At 34.7% G+C, this 11,877-nt stretch overlaps 1 pseudogene; it reads left to right on the top strand.

Moving 5' to 3' along the window:
• The first annotated feature begins 5,141 nt into the window (after positions 1-5,141).
• Positions 5,142-6,099, top strand: LOC119879478 (annotated as a pseudogene).
• The last annotated feature ends 5,778 nt before the right edge of the window (positions 6,100-11,877 follow it).

Genomic DNA, 11,877 nt, shown 5'->3' with positions numbered 1-11,877 from the left:
AGAAACTAACTGGAATTTAAATAGAAACTTAAAAATATTTAAAAAGATTAAGAAATGAGTCAATGGGAGAAGGACAAACATTATATGTTTCATTCATTGGAGAATATAAATAATAGTGAAAAGGAATAGAAGGGAAGGAGAGAAGAAATGGGTAGGAAATATCAGAAAGGGAGACACAGCATGAAGACTTCTAACTCTGGGAAACGAACTAGGGTGGTGGAAGGGGAGGAGGGCGGGGGTGGGGGTGAATGGGTGACGGCACTGAGAGGGCACTTGACGGGATGAGCACTGGTGTTATTCTGTATTTGGCAAATTGAACACCAAAAAATAAATTTATTATTAAAAAAATATTGAGAAGAGATGTGAAAAACTCCAACTTATTCTCTACTGCAGTACTGATTAGTGTTGTTATTACATAAATTGAACCTAGTTTCATACTTTATACTCATGAAGATAATAATGAAAAATTTTACAAATTTTATTGAAGACTAAAAGTTTAGTGAAGATATATATATACAAATATGTGAAAATATATTTTGTAGTCTATATTTTGTAGACTAATATATTTCACAGATAGAAATTTATTAGCAATGATGAAATCTGAAGCCATTGTTAATATTGGTAAAGACTTTGATGCACATTACATTTAATAATTTTAAGGGCATAAAAAATGCCACTGCAATATCTATTAGCATATTTAGATGTATTAATTGCATGATTCTTCAAAGTCCCAAGCGGATTTATCAACAGAATCTTTTATCCACTCCTCTAAGCAGCAGAGTAAAACCGAGGATGATGTCACTTTGCCACTTTTCTTTATACACTTTATACACTTAACCCAGTGTATTGGTAACTTCATTTACCAATATAGAAGAGGTGCGTAGTGTCTTCTGATGATGGATTCAACCTGAAAGGTGGGCAGAACTGCAGGAGAAAAACAGTGGCTATGGTCCTTGACTTGTTCTGTTCTAGTCTTTCTATTAGTTCTTGACAATATTTTCTCTGTTTTCTCTATTATTCTTAATGAGAACATAGATGCAGATTTCCTTCTGAAATTTAAAACACTTGTGTACTCAATTGCATTCTATTACACTAGAAAGTGGGTTTGAGATTTCCAATTATTGATAGAAGAAAACAGAATACATTTTTCCTATATTGTTGGATTATTTTTTTCCCAGAAAGTTAAATTTTGCAGAAGAATAACTGGTTTCAATTTGAAGAGAATTAATTCTGGTAGTTAGAACACTAAAACAAATACCTTGACTATATTTATGTTTTTCTGCTTAAACTTATAACAGGTTGTCTAAAACTCAAATTATAAATTGTTTTTTTATTTTTATTTTTATTTTTATTTATTTTTTTATTTTTTTAATAATAAATTTGTTTTTTATTGGTGTTCAATTTGCCAACATACAGAATAACACCCAGTGCTCATCCCGTCAAGTGCCCCCTCAGTGCCCGTCACCCATTCACGCCCACCCCCCGCCCTCCTCCCCTTCCACCACCCCTAGTTCATTTCCCAGAGTTAGAAGGCTTTATGTTCTGTCTCCCTTTCTGATATTTCCCACACATTTCTTCTCCTTTCCCTTCTATTCCCTTTCACTATTATTTATATTCCCCAAATGAATGAGAACATATAATGTTTGTCCTTCTCCAATTGACTTATTTCACTCAGCATAATTGCATGACTTTATTTATCTATTTATCTATTTATTTATTTATTTGTTTGTTTATTTATTTGTTTGTTTATCTTATTTCATCTTTTACAGTTTTTTTTTTAAATCAGGCTCCTAGGGAATATAGCTAATATCACACAACTAAGCTGAAGATGACTTTGTCTCAGACCAGTAGTGGGATCTACAGCTTGTAACTCTTAGACACGATACTCCCTTAACAATTTATATATCTTCAAATTATAAATCTTCAAATTATAAATCTTCAAATTATAAATTAGTCATCCCCCAACTTAAATAGTAAACTGTTTTCATGAAACTCAACAAATTGGATACAAAGGAGTAAGAACCAATAATCAGGAAAGCTCCCTTGATGGTACAGACTGCACTTCCTCTGTCAGATGCTCTGAGTAGACTGTTCAGTGTGGCTTGATCACAATCACCGCCACTTATTAAAGTACATCAATGACTTTACCAGCAAACCCAGACACCCTCCTGCTTTTCATTTATTCATTCAGCAAACTGTGAATCTTTAGTGTGATTCACTAATTGAAATTAATCTCTTAAAATCTAAATAACAGAAGAAAAACTTTGAATTTACATGTCTCTATTATTTACCAGATAAGACTTTGTTTTGTTTCCCAAATATAATCACTTTAATGCACATAGCAATTAATTTCTCATTTAAACTGATATGCTGAGAAGAAAATGAGGCAACACTGGGATGTTTGTAACTCCAATCCATTTTTTATTCTCTATCTTGCTTTTCAGTGGTTATGCCTAAGTTACATGTTGAAAAATATAAAGAAGAATTAAACTTGGCTACTTGTAAGGAGGAGGTAGTCATTCTATTAAGAAAAATATATAAATCTCATTTAAAGTATAATTGTATTTTTTATTTTTTTTTTAAAGTATAATTTTAAAACAGCTACAAAGTACTACAAAAAGCAATACACACAGAATACATATGGCCTTTATTAAGACAAACAATAAAAATTTCTTCTATATTTTCTCTTACAGACATTATGATCTTTGTAACTTTTTAATTTTCTGACATTAAATATTTTTATTTTATTTTAAAAAATATTTTATGTATTTATTTGAGAGAGAAACAGTGAGCAAAAAGAGAAAGCACAAGCCATGGGGAGAGGGAGAGGGAGAAGCAGATTCCCCACTGAGCAGGGAGCCCGGGGTGAGGTTCAATCCCATGACCCTGAGATCATGAACTGAGCCAAAGATATATGCTTAACAAACTGAGTCACAAAGATGGTCCTGTTTTATTTTTTAAAGATTTCATTTATTTATTTTAAGAAAGAAGGAGTGTGAGTAGGGAGAGGGACAGAAAGAATCTCAAGCAGATTTCATGCTAAGTGCAGAGCCCCATGTGGGGTTCAATCTCATGATCCTGAAATCATGACCTGAGTTGAAATCAAGAGTCAAACGCTCAACTGACTGAACTACCCAGGCATCCCTTATTTTTTTAATGCTAAAATTTAAAAGCCCTTGCCAATAATCCTATACTCTAGAATGCTGAAGGAGTAGGTAACACTGCAAACGATTTAGACATCTTAATATAAATATTCAGTACTTAATACAAATATCCAACAAATGTGGATCTCACGGCAAAATAAAATTATCTTTTTATCAAATACTACTTTCATTAGCAGATGGAAGCTGATCTTAGTGAACCATTTAAAAACAGTAAAATAAACTAAACACACCTACTGACATAGTCTATAAGTATGAGCATAGTCTATAGTCTTCTCAGCATATCAGTTTCCATGAGAAATTAATTGCTATATATGTAATATATATGCTTACATATATTACAACAGATACATATATATTACAACTGATATATTTATTTATATATACATATATGTATATCACCTATTCACTTATGTATTTATTTAATTATATATATATTTGTATGGAATAAGCAAATAAAAATAAACATACACACTTATTCAAGTTGTTTGGGACTACAGAAATTGTGAAGTCTAAATTTTAAATATATGAATATATAAATATATGAATAGATGCTAAACCATATGAAGTAATGCATCTTGCACCATAAGACAATAATGGTCACAGCTATTTTTACATAGATCCTACCCAATAACTAAACATTGGTATGAACACTTTAGACTAAAGTATACATGTTTATCAGTAACTAGTCATGTTCTAATCACTTTGTTATTTTCCCTCAATCCTTACTACAGCTGAGCTAAAAAATTGTTTATCTTGGTTTTACACAGAGTGGACAGAGAAACAGTGAGTAAAGAGCAGGGGGATTGGGTCTATGGTTGCATTTGGGCTGAGATTCTAAACATCTCACCTAAAGTCCCATAGGTCTCCAAAAGTTCATTCATGTGTGAGAAACCTGACTTTTTCTTGGTTGGGTGCATTCCTCACTCTACAAAACCACAAAAACTTCACAGGAAAGCTTGCTTCTCTGGGTAAAAGAATCTCTAATATTTGATATTATGTATAATTTAGTTTCAAAATCTTTCTTACCTGGAATAAACCTCTAAGAATTTTAAAAATATTCTTGTTGGTAAACAAAGCATTGATGTTAAATCAATTTAGACTTGTATAATGAAAACTGTAGAATTATATTGTTTATCTATTTTTCAATAATTCAATGATTTGACTTGTTGGCTTAAGTTTGTCAGGTTTAATCCGATTGGTAGTGAAATGAAAAGACAGGCCAGGCAAAAGTTGGAAGAAACAGGCTTTTAATGGGACGCGCTCTTGGGCAAGGTTCCGAGGCCCTGCAAAGGAGTGAAGCTGGGAAAGTCTCAGGGCCAGGAAGTCACGTGCAGGGGAGTACAAGTGGGCTTTTTTAAGGGGGAGGGGTAAGGGTTGGTGTCTGTATGGGGTGATAGGTATTAAGGCATGTTAGTGGCGGAATTGGTATGGGGCGATAACTGCTTATGCCCTTATATGGGGTCTGATACGGTTCAGATTTCCTGCATAGGTCCTGTCTTCCCCTGATAATATGTCCTTGGGAAGTCTGCTGGTGGTGGGAAAGTTCTGAGGCAGGGATAACAAGATAGAGGATCCACTGCCATTTTGTTGGTGCCTCCTGATCCCCCTTGATCCCGCTAGCCCAACAAAGTTTACCTTTTGTAAATTCCCAATATATGTTTATGTATGACACTGTCTGTTATGAGGAAATGTCATGACCTGAATTGTGTCAACTTCAATATTAATAACCAATTATTCTGACCCACAGTTGTAATTTTTTAGTTTTATGATAGATTCACAATAAGTTCTGATTAATAATCCTCAATCTATAGGCCCATAGGACTTTCTCTTTTTTACACAAGTAGGTGTGCACAAACACAAAATTCTCAGTATTTCTTAAATCATTTCAGGTATTTGTATTCCATGAGTGATCCATTGCCTGCAAAGCTTTCACTGGTGAACTTGAGGTCTAGATGAACTGGGCTTAGATGAACCCTCATGGACAACAAAACTTGGATGATCAGTGACAGTGGACAATCTGATTTCATCCTGGTGGGAATTTTCAGTCAGTCAAAACACCCAACTTTTCTCTGTGTGATCATTTTTATTGTTTTCTTGTTGGTATTGTCTGGAAACTCTCTCCTGATATTTCTGATATACTCTGATGCTCACCTCCACACTCCCATGTTTTTTCATCAGCCAGTTGTCTCTCATGGATGTAATGTACATTTCCATCACTGTACCCAAAATGCTTATGAACCAGGTTTTGAGTATGAATAAGATCTCAACCCTAGAATGTGGGATGCAAATGTTTCTCTATGTAACACTAGGAGGTTCAGAATGTTTTCTTCTAGCCACCATGGCTTATGATCGCTATGTAGCCATCTGCCATCCTCTTCATTACCCTGTCCTCATGAACCATAGATTGTGTCTTCTACTGGCATCTGGCTGCTGGTTTCTGGGATCTGTGGATGGATTCATGCTCACGTCCATCACCATGACCTTCCCCTTCTGCAGAACTCGAGAGATCCATCATTTCTTCTGTGAAGTCCCTGCCATAGTGAAGCTTTCTTGCTCAGATACTTCCCTCTATGAGACAGTCATGTACCTGTGCTGTGTCCTCATGCTTCTTATCCCTGTAGCAGTCATTTCAAGCTCTTATTCTTTCATCCTTTTCACCATTCACAGGATAAACTCAGCAAAAAGCCAGAAATCCTTTGCCACGTGTTCCTCCCATATGACGGTGGTCATTCTCTTTTATGGGGCTGGAGTCTACAACTATATGCTTCCCAGTTTTTACCACACCCCTGAAAAAGACATAATGGTGTCTGTCTTTTATACCATACTTACTCCATTGCTAAACCCTTTAATCTATAGTCTGAGGAATAAAGATGTCACAGAAGCTTTAAAGAAAATGGTGAATGTAGGACCTGTCTTTCAAGAAATTATAAAATAGAAAATTAATATTTTATTCTTTTTTCTTCTCTCTACACATTGGAACTTAGGAATCTTATGCCAATGATTCTTTAGGGAATACCTTAGTACATAAATAAATTTCTTGGGACCTCATACCATGGTATCTTATATCATATTCACAACTACTTAACGAATTTCTCTAATGTACTACAATTATCTTTGATTCTAAATCTCCATTCAAAATGTATTGTACTATGCTAATATTTTGAGGTAAAATTAAAGTTTATAACTGTACTCTTATTATATAGAAGAATACTTACATTAAATATATAATGAATTATTTACAGGATAAAGATCATTTGGAGGTAAGAAATTTTCTCAAATAAAAGAGAGAAAAGGAGATAGAGACGGAGAGAGAAAGGGAGGGAAGGCAGAAGGGAGAGAGAGAGAAATTCAGATTGACAGAAAAGTGATAAAGCAGAGTAGGTACAGTGTTAACAACAAAGAGTCTAGGTAAAGGGTATAGGATGTTCTTTGTACCACTCTTATTCATGCTTCATTTCCACAAATTAAATTAAGTCCAAGTAAATAGATAAGATAGTCTTTCTGTCACACATGCTTTTTTTAGGATTTTTAGTCTTAGTTTTTTTTTTTTTTCATACTCTAAAGTGATGCAAAAAGCCTTCAGAGAACAAAAGCTACATAGAGTAACCTGAAGCAGCTTACACTGAGCTTGGCCCCCTGACAGTATGCCTAGGTAAAGACAGCTTACAATCAGTGGAACCAGCTCCTCCCACAGACAGACAGCAACATCTGTTGAACCAAGTTTATGGATCACTAAAAAGCTTATGCACTATGGGAAAATAGTGTATAGAATTTGAGGGGTTTTTTATGAGGTTTTAGTTTGTCATTTAAAATTTTTCTTTTTCTTTTTTGCTTTTCAACTAGTTTCTCATTTTATCAATTCTTTGTTTTTAAATCTTTTTAAATTTTCATTCTTACGTTTATATTTATAGGCATTCTTCATTTTTGGCTTCTTTTCATTGAGATATATCTGTATCCATCTATATATAGATATATATCTATATCTATCTATATATATCTAATATTTATATCTATCTATCTATCTATCTATATTTCATTTCATTTCCTTTCTTTACAATTTTGGGATTTAATGTCTTCTACCAAACAAACCAAAATACATCTAGCACCAAATGACTCCCCTGTTTTATCCATGTGTAAGAATAAATTATATCTTTTTTCCCTTTTTAAAATTTTTCTTTTTTGGTTTCTGATCCCTTTGGATTTGTCTAGTGTGTATTTTGCTGAGGTCATGGATGATATTTTTTTATTTTGTTCTCTCATTCATCTATTCTTTGGAGAAAAAGACTAGAATAAGACATTCAGAGCAAAAGAAAGAACAAGAGGTAATATGGTATTATGTATCTAATCAATATAGATATAAGTAAAATGACAGAAATTGAATTCAGAATAATGATTACAAACCCTGATTTTAAAAAAAGGAAAAAAAAGACACTAGGGAATACCTTAGTACATAAATAAAATCTTGGGATCTCTGGGTGGCTCAGCAGTTTGATGCCTGCCTTTAGCTCAGGTTGTGATCCTGGAGACCCAGGATCGAGTCCTACATCGGGTTCCCTGCATGGAGCCTGCTTCTCCCTCTGCCTGTCTCTCTCTCTCTCGCGTCTGTCATGAATAAATAAAATCTTTTAAAAAAACAAATAAAATCTAATCAAGTCAAAATTAAAAATACTTTAAATGAGGTGCAATCTAAAATGGATATTCTAACAGATTGAGTAAATGAGGCAGAAGAGAGAGTCAGTGACATAGAAGACAAAATTATGGATAGGAAAGAAGCTGATGAAAAGAGAGGAAAACAACCGATGGACCATGAGGGGTCAAGAGATCAGGGATGCCATAAAGCAAAACAATATTAGAATTATTGGAATCCTAGAGGAAGAAGAAAGAGATAGAGGGATAGAAGGTATATTTGAGCAAATCGTAGTTGAGAACTTCCCTAATCTGGGAAGGAAACAGGCATTCAAGTCCAGGAAGCACAGAGAACTCCCCTCAAAATCAAGAAAAATAATCAATGCACTGAAATATAATAGTGAAGCTAAGAAATGTCAAAGATAAAGAGAAAATCCTGAAAGTGGTTTGAGGTAAGAGGTCCTTAATGTACAAGGGTAGAAACATTAGTTTGGCATCACAACTATCCACAGAGACCTGAAGGCCAGAATGGATTGGTATGATATAATCAGGGTGGTAAATGAAGAACATGCAGCCAAGAATACTTTATCTTCAAGATGGTCATTCAGAATAGAAGGAGAGCTAAAGAGCTTCCAGAACAGACAGAAACTGAAAGAATATGTGATCACCAAGCTAGCCCTCCAAGAAATATTAAAGAGGATGTTCTAAGCAAAGAGTCCAAAAATAACAAGCCAGGAAGAAACAGACACACTATAAAGAAAAGTGATGCTACCAGCAATGCAATGGCACTAAATTCATATCTTTTAGTAGTGACTCTGAGTGTAAAAGGCTAAATGCTCCAGTCAAAAGACAGGGATGTCAGATTGGATAAAAAAGAAAGACCTATCCATATGCTGTCTACAAGAGACTCATTTAAGACACCTCCAAAATGAAAATGAGGAGGTGAAGGACCATTTATCATGCTATTGGACATTATAAGAAAGCTGAGGTAACAATTCTCATATCAGACAAATTAAATTTTAAATCAAAGACTGTAGTAAGGAATGAAGATGGACACTATATCATACTTAAAGGATCTATCCAACAAGATCTAACATTATAAATATTTATGCTTCCAATATGAGAACAGCCAATTATACAAACCAAATAATAACCAAATAAAACACATTGATAATAATATAATAATAGTAGGGGACTATAACACCCAACTCACAACAATAAAAAGATCATTTAAGCAGAAAATCAACAAGGAAAGAGGCCTTTGAATGACACACTGGACCAGATGGACTTGACTTATATATACAAAACAATCCATCTTAAAGCAATACACATTCTTCTCGAGTGCACATGGAACATTCTCCAGAATACATCCATTTCTTCCAGATTGCCTAATTTGTTGGCACATAGTTGCTCATAATACATTCTTAAAATTGTTCGTATTTCCTTGGTGTTGGTTATGATTTGTCTTCATTCATTCATGATTTTATTAGCTTGGTTCTCTTTTCTTCTTTTCTTTTTTTTCTTTTCTTTTCTTTTCTTTTCTTTTCTTTTCTTTTCTTTTTTTCTTCTTTCTTCTTAATAAGGCTGGCTAAGGACTTATCTATGTTATTCTTTCAAAGAACAAGCTCCTAGGTTCATTGATCTGTTCCACTGTCCTTCTGGTGTCTATATCATTGAGTTCTGCTCCAATCCTTATTATGTATCTTCTCCTGCTTGGCTTAGGCTTCATTTGCTTTTCTTTCTCCATCTCCTTTAGGTGTAAGGTTAGCTTGTATATCTGAGATTTCTCTGATATTTTGAGAGAGGCTTGTATGAAATGTACTTCCCTCATAGGACCACCTTTTGCTGTATCCCAAAGGTTTTGAACAGTTGTACTTTCATTTTCATTAGTTTGCATGAATCTTTTAAATTCTTCTCTAATTTGCTGATTGAACCATTCATCTTTTAGTAGGATGCCCTTTAACCTCCAAGTGTTTGAGTTATTTCCAAATTTTCTCTTATTATTGAATTCAAGTTTCAAAGCAATTGTGGTCTGAAAATATGCAGGGAATAATCCCAATTTTTTGGTATCAGTTGAAATCTGATTTGAGACCCAGTATGTGGTCTATTCTGAAGAAAACTCAATGTTCACTTGAGAAGAATGTGTATTCTGTTGCATTAGGATGGAATGGTCTATATATATCTGTGAAGTCCCTCTAGTCCAGTGTGTCATTCAAAGCCCTTTTTCTTTGTTGATCTGTTTGGATGATCTGTCCATTGCTGTGAATGGGGTATTGAAGTATCCTACTAATTTTATTAGTATCAATGTATTTCTTTACTTTGGTTATTAATTGGTTGATATAATTAGCTGCTTCCAGATTGGAAGCATAATATGTATAATGGCTAGGTATTTCTGTTGGACTGATCCTTTCTGCATGATATAGTGCCCCTCTTCATCTCTTATTAGAGTCTTTGGTTTAGAATCTAATTTGTCTGATATGAGGATTGCTACCCTAGCTTTCTTCGGGGGTCCATTTACATGGTAAATTATTCTACATGCTCTCATTTTCAGTCTGAAAGTATCTTTCTGTCAAAAATGAGTCTTTTATACACAGCATATGGATGGGTTTTGCTTTTATATCTGGTTTGATACCCTGTGTCTTTGGAGCATTTAGCCCATTTATATTCAGAATAACTATTGAAAGATATGAATTTCGTGACCTTGTATTACCCATATGGTCCCTGTTACTGCAGATTCTCTCTATTCCTTTGGGCTCCCTCTTCACTTACAGGGCTCCCCTCCTTAATATTTCTTGCAGGACTGGATTTGTGCTCACATACTGTTTCAGTTTCTGTCTCTCCTAGAAGCTCTTTATCTCTCCTTCTATTCTTAATGACAGCCTTGTTGGATAAAGTATTTGTGGCTTCATATTTTTCTCATTGAATGCCCTAAATATATCATGCCAATCCTTTATGTCCTGCCTGGTATCTGTGAATTAGCTGTGTTAATATGGTATTTCACCCTCTGTATGTTAGGAATCTCTTGTCTCAAGTTACCTTCAGGATTTTCTCTTTATATCTGAAATTTGTAAATTTTGCTATTATACATCAGGATGTTGATCTATTTTTATTTATTTTGAGAGGGGTCCTCTCTACCTCTTGGGTATGCATACCTGTTTCCTTCCTCAAATTATGGAAGTTCTCAGCTATGATTTGCTCAAATATACCTTCTGCACCCCCCATGCACCCTCAGGAATTTCAATAATATGGATTTTTTTAAATTTTTATTTATTTATGATAGTCAGAGAGAGAGAGAGAGAGAGGCAGAGACACAGGCAGAGGGAGAAGCAGGCTCCATGCACCGAGAGCCCGACGTGGGATTCGATACCGGGTCTCCAGGATCGCGCCCTGGGCCAAAGGCAGGCGCCAAACCGCTGCGCCACCCAGGGATCCCTAATATGGATTTTTTTTTTCAAACTATTGCTTATCTCTCAGAGCCTCTCCTTATGGGCTCTTAGTTGTTTTTCTCTCTTTTCCTCCACTTTCTTTCCATCAACTTGCCTTCTATGTTACTTACTCTCTCTTCCGCCTCATTTACCCTAGGAGTTAGAGCATCCAATTTAGATTTGACTTCTGTTGGAGTGCTTTTAATCTCAGCCTGATTTGACCTCATTTCTGCACTGGGATTCTCTAGTGATGCTCTATGTTTTTTTAAAAATCCAATTAGTAACTTTATAATTGCTATCCTGAACTACATCTACATCTCTGACATCTTACTTAAATCCATATCCATTATATCTGTGGCAGAAAGTATTACCTCTCATTCCTTCTTTTGTTGTGAATTCCTCCTACTAGTCATTTTTTCCCATGTAAAATGGCTGTTAGAGTGAGCAGAGTCAAAAATATAAACCATGACCCAAAAAAAGTACACACAGGAAAATTCCAAAGAAATGAAGAACCAGAAAATAAAAGGTAAAAGATGAAGATAAAGAAAAGCAAGAGAGAGAGAAAAAAAATGGGAGGATGAAGAAAGGAGAGAGAATATAATCTCACACAGCGTAAAAAAGGTGATCCACGTGGTCCTGATTGTATTTTGGTCTGTTTTTTA

This window comes from Canis lupus, unplaced genomic scaffold (assembly GCF_011100685.1).
Source record: "Canis lupus familiaris isolate Mischka breed German Shepherd unplaced genomic scaffold, alternate assembly UU_Cfam_GSD_1.0 chrUn_S900H1064, whole genome shotgun sequence".
In the NCBI taxonomy this organism is placed as follows: Eukaryota; Metazoa; Chordata; class Mammalia; order Carnivora; family Canidae; genus Canis; species Canis lupus.
This window is presented reverse-complemented; position numbering and strand designations above follow the sequence as displayed.